Source organism: Maylandia zebra, linkage group LG20 (assembly GCF_041146795.1).
Source record: "Maylandia zebra isolate NMK-2024a linkage group LG20, Mzebra_GT3a, whole genome shotgun sequence".
NCBI lineage: Eukaryota > Metazoa > Chordata > Actinopteri > Cichliformes > Cichlidae > Maylandia > Maylandia zebra.
The window spans coordinates 2212245-2218392 of NC_135186.1; positions in this window are offsets into that span (position 1 = coordinate 2212245).

Below are 6148 nucleotides of genomic sequence, written 5' to 3' on the forward strand. Positions count from 1 at the left end.
TGAGCCATAGCTTTCAATTTTTTCATCACATCGTAACTTAAAACTAAAGCTCTATTTTTTTTTACTAGACCTTTAACAGTCAGTAAAGTGTTTTTTTTTTTAATCTTGTTTAACAGTCACTTACTGTCAGTTATTGTATAAAAAACTCGGGCTATAAATTTAGGAATGAAATTTACTTTCAATCCCTTGTTTTAACTTTTGGTGGGAGGTTGTCTGTTTATTTATGAGAGGATTTGGCACATCAAATCAAATGAAGTCATCAAAAACTGTAGAAGCTGTGAATCAAAATCACTTTTTGCCACTGCTTTACCTCTTAAGTGCAACCACTAACGGACATTTGACATGGTCTTTAATTCTCTTCATCTAAGCAGTTTTTTCTTGACTTCAGTGAGTTTTCCATGTGTGCATGAGCACACACCCCTGTCTGGTGACTTAATGTGTCCCTGTGAATAATTACACAAGTATATGCATATACCATTGTCATAAAATTCTTGCAGAAGGACAACAGTATTATTTTTAACCAGACCACAAAAGCCTTGGCTTTGTAGTAAAGAAAGGTGAAGTATAGCATGGCTTTTTGGACATCTTTGGTCATGTAGGTGGAGTCCAAACTCCACGACAGAAAGGGGTGTAGTATTTCTTTGCCACTTCTGATCAAATGGAGGAAATATGCATCCGCACAACATGTCTCCTCCAAAACCTTTCCTGCCACGATCTTCGATGATTTTTCCATCGATATCATTCACAAATGTTTCCCGTCTTTCAGTTAGACATCTAAATCTCCAATTTCATGACGGTAAATACAGATAGTATGTAATTAGACTTCATGTGTTTCCATTTACGTATGCTGATTTCACTCTCTTATTACTACTGCTTTCCAACACTTTCCAACCATGACGAATAACCACTGCAGAGCAACATGGAAGCGATTAGGTGGTCTCTAATTAAATAGCCAAAATGCTTCTGTCACTATTCATTTTCTTGCAATAGACTGCATGGGTTACATGTCAATGTATACATTTTGCCAACTGTCACTCCCAAGTTCCCACCTAATCTGTAAGTATATTTGAAAGTAGTCCTTAATCTCCCACGAACATACTCATAATTTACAGCTACTGTCTGAAAATGTATTGACTGCTCCGTCTCTTCAGTTGGATTAAACTGATACAAAACTTCAAGCTAATATTTATCTCTCAGTAGCTTTTATAGTTGTGTGTGTGTGTTGGAGATTCTGCTTGTCTTAATCATTTTTCCTTATGTCAGGCTTTGCTTAGGTACTGACATCTGGGCATTTATAGTGCTGGCAAGAAATTGCTGCTGGCTGCAGTTTAGCATACTTCAAGCCATACCTTAGAGGGCTAGGCAGGGGTTTGTTCAAATGAGCAGATATTCCAGCTCTAATTTAAGTGAAATCCTGAGACAAGGCAAAAGTTTCCCAGTTTGGATTGGCAGAGGTAGCAACAATATCCTCATACACAGACTTATTTAAGCCTATACTAGTACAAATGTCCAGAAATTGCAGATTGTTTTGTAACCTATTTGAAATATAAGGAATTGGATATTGAAATATACAATGAAATGTATATACTATGTTAGTAAAATACAAAAAATATAAATGCTTTTTTTGACATGGTGAAGATGATCGTAACAAAGGTGTAGTTCATGTTGTGAAAAGTCACACACAGACTTTTTACTCTTATTCTTCACTGTGGTTTCAATCGCTGAACCATATCTACTAGAGTATTTTATAAAAAATAAATATAGGCATGGTAAGACATAGCATTTGACAGCAAATATGTCTTGGTCAAAAAATTTAAACGGTAATGGAAAACTAAGTGAATTATTTCTCTGTGTATTGATGAGATAAGCAGGAAGCAATTGAGATACAGAAGGAGGGAAGCATGAGATCATCTTTAGTTCTAGGTTACCTTGCAATGTCTCATCTATGCACTCTACACAAAAAAGATTAAGCAATGTAACAGAATAAACAATAATATGGACCTACAATTACAGTATACTGTTCAGCACTTTATGCAGCAGCAATCAATAGATAACTAACATTAATTAAATATAGTGTTTGAAATAAACCCTAAAAGCTACCTCACGAAGAACATTTTCTCCTTGCATTTAATCACCAGCATTGACAGAGAGACTGCTGTGATTATGAAATCCACAGCAGTAACCAAACCTGCCAGAGAATGCAGCAGCAAAGGCATAGCATACAGGTTTCATTTATATGTATACTCCTGCAGCATTATGATTTCTATCAAATAAAGATAACATAATCAAATGAAATTCATTATAGGAATTCAACTTTGAGACTTCGGTTGATTATTAAGTTGTCCTTGGCTCTAAGAAACAAAAGACCTAAGGGTCAGCAATAAATCAATGCAGACCTTGTTTCCCCTAGGCTATTGAGCCACTTGGGGTGTAAAACACTCAAAGGCAATGAGCACTTGAAAGTCTGGAGCTACGGACACATTCTGCTCACCAATTATCCCGTCTGCGTGCCTTCTAAACACTGCATACCAGATATGTTTGGGCCTCTTCGGCCAGTTATGGAGACACAGATGCTAATGACACCATATTTTCTGAACTGCATAGACAGAGGGCCTCTGGCCATCACTTCTAAAACACATGCCACACAGCCTGCACCACCCACACCACACAGACGTGTTATTGATGGCCACTGACAGCTCTCCTCTTCACTCGACTCAGGGTGGCTGCCATAGGCAACAAAGCAGTAAATACAACTTGTCAAGGTAACATAACTTACTGATAATTGCTTATCACTTACTTACACTTGTTAGTGAGGATGAAAACCATAGATTTGTTCATTTAACTGATGCAATTTCTCTAGCACTGGCAACCTTGCAATGTTTAAAACTTTTTAGGGTGCTGACCAGTGAGGCGCTGACTGACAACCACCTGTCACATGGATTGATGTGCCCAGCTGGTGAGCAAGAGGCAGGATAAGAGACTGAGCAGAAGGAGCATTGCATACAAAGTCTCATTGTCAAGATAAGAGGGATGTGGCTGAGACTTGAGCAGAAGGTTTGAAGGTGATAGAAAGATGAGGTAAGATAGACGGTGGAAGGGAGGGCGGATTGGAGAAGGGATGAAGGAAAAGGTGACAGGAAGTGATAGTACCTTAGATATCTTCAAGGTGACTCAGCATGACAGATCATTCCTAAGGGTTTACTACTGCAAAGAGAGAGACAGAGAGAAAGAACGATTGGGAGAGGGAGAAAAGGAGAGAGAGAATTTCAAGGTGCAAGAGCTCTTTGCAGATGTCCAAATACATAGTAAATCACTCCGAGGACCTGAGGGTACTCAAATGCTTTTTGACTGAATCTGTCTCCCAGCCCAGCGGCACCAGAATGACTAAAACATTAACAGAAGTCTTCATGGTAGCGCAGTAGCTCGCCCATCCCCCACTTGCAACTGCACAATCCCAGGACTGTGCAAACATAAAGCCAAACCAAAATGGCCTCCGTTCAGATGTTGTCCAAATGCATGCTTTGTTTGAAACCAGGAGAATATTCAACCTGGAAGACAAGCTTGTACACAAACTATCTATTTAGCTGTGTGTGCCCATTCCCATGAGTCATGGCCCTGGCATTTTAGTAGAGGGGTCTGTGTGTCGAGTTACAGGTGTTCTTTTTAACACGGCTACTCAAAAAAGAAAAAAGAAGAAGAAGAAAAAAAGGTTTATGGCTTTTTTTTCCTATGGAGGCCTAAGGAAACAGCAGCGACATTGGGCTTAAAACCAAGTTTAGATCTAGGATGTAATCACATTTATAGCACAATAACAAATAAGGTTAAACAGGCTACTATGAACTCACAGCAAACACTTCCTGACATTTCATAACAGCAGAAATGCTGATGAGTAGACAAATTAATTCTGAATGAAAACATGAAAGCAATTGCAATATTTTATTTTAATATGTTCTATAGTAAACATACAATGAGGAATTACAATAAATATAGATAATAAGAAAAAATGAAAAGTACTTCCAAACTAAATTATAAGTGGTCTGGAATCATAACTTGATTTTACTTTTTTGGTTAAAAATAAAGGGAAAACACTGAATGCTCAAGAGGAGGTTTAGTGCAAAACCATTATTCAGATATGCAGTAACATTAATGTATCTATTCTTATTGCTCATAAATAGCTGAGTAGGAAAATGAGTGGTAGTGAAATGAATAAAATTCTTTCAACAGTTTTATTGGTACAAAATTACAGCTCTCCAACTTAACTTCATTGAACTGTAGCTGGCAAGCTTACTTATGAGAAGGAATATGTTCTTGTTATGTATGCTGTTTAAACTTGTTGAACGTTTGAACATAAATTTGTTGTAATGCACATGTAATATCACCACTGCATCACCATATTGTCTCCTCTGACCTTCAAATAGAGAAACTGACAGATATAATTAATTCTAATAAAGCGAACATGAATAGGTAATATAAACCACAGTGTCTATAATTAAATAGGCTTTACAAAATTATATTCATAATTCAAGTCAAATACATATAACAGCAATAATATGAAGAAGTTTGCATATTTATTTAAATACCTTCAGACTCAGAAACAGAAACAGCAATATTACCACAAAAGAGGGAGTGAAGCTCTGCAAAGGCAGGGCTGCATGTGGCTCTCTGCTGCCTTGATGTGTGTGCTTGCCTGCCCCCTGGCAGATACAGCTGTCACTGCAGTAACATGTCAGCAGGAAGAAAAACCACTCCCTAAAACTGTATTCCACAAGAAGGTACTGCGCTCACCCATACCCACCCAGCAATTAATGCCATCAACATTATTTGGGGGACCACGTCAGGACTAATCATCTAATGATTCAGGAGAGATAGAAAGAAACATACCGTCTGAAACTTGGAGAAGTTTTTCTTTATGAGGAATGGGACTCTGAATAAAAAATATATGACGCATAATGGGATTCAGAGCACTGCAAAAATGGAAAAATCTTAAGTGGAGACCAGATCATGTCAATTTACATTTCACAAGTTTTACATTAGGACTCACTCTAGCGTAGATACGCGTAAATTAAACCCATACATCCCTAGTCTCTGACTTTGTGTATTAATACATGGAAGAAATCTACTGCCATCCAGCTGAGATTAGAGTCTTTTGTGTTCAAAGTAGCATGTCTGGAAATGTCTAAATGTCAAAACCTATAACTGCTAGTGCTGATGCAAAAACTACACATGAACAGAAAAAGGTTGAAATCTGTCCTGGGGATCGGTGTTTTAACGATGCATGGAAAAAGGCAGGCTCACAGCTTTAGCAGCAGCACCATGACATATCTGAATGCACACTCTTGAGGTTTTTTTAAAAAGCCAATAAAATGCCTAGCTAACACAAGGCAATACTTGAGACACACATGATGCAAGACAACACTGCTTACAAAGTTAGTTGTTTTTAAATCACACTCACAGCATGGAACAACTTTATTCTATGTGACAGCCCCTTTTAAACAAAGTCTGCATGTTCACAGGTACACTAGCTGTAATGCAGTAGGGTTAGATGTGTTGTTAAACTACCCTCTGTCACAAAAAGATGCTGTGTGACTAAACTGCAGAATAGCCCACGTAGAGAGATGATGTGTAAATGGGTACTGCATTACAGTACCTCAGGCTAACTAAAGGTGGCAGCACAGCACCTGACACAAGAGTTGGATAACCGCTCACCATCAGTACATCTTTAATGTCTGAGCATAAACCCACCAGAACCACAAAGATCCACTGTAGATGATCAGCGACTTTGGTGAAGAAGTCTTCTCTGAAAATATAAGAAATTTTACAAACGCGTCCAGACAACAACAATAAGCTCTTTATACATAATATGTAGAGTCTGTACAGTAGTTCCTCCTCATAATTATTACAAAGTGAAAAATAAAATGACAACTTCCACTTCTTAGGTAGTGGTTCATGCACAGCAACACCTTCCCGTGATATATGGTCACAGGGCAGGACATACTGAAGGGGCCACTGCAGATGAACATGCTTCACTGCATTCATTTCACAATGCTTAAAGTCAGCTCAGTACAGAATGACATCACTCATCCAAGACCACTGGAGCAGAACCAAAGCCTGTAGGGCTATTCAAATTAATTAACAAATGACCTTAGAT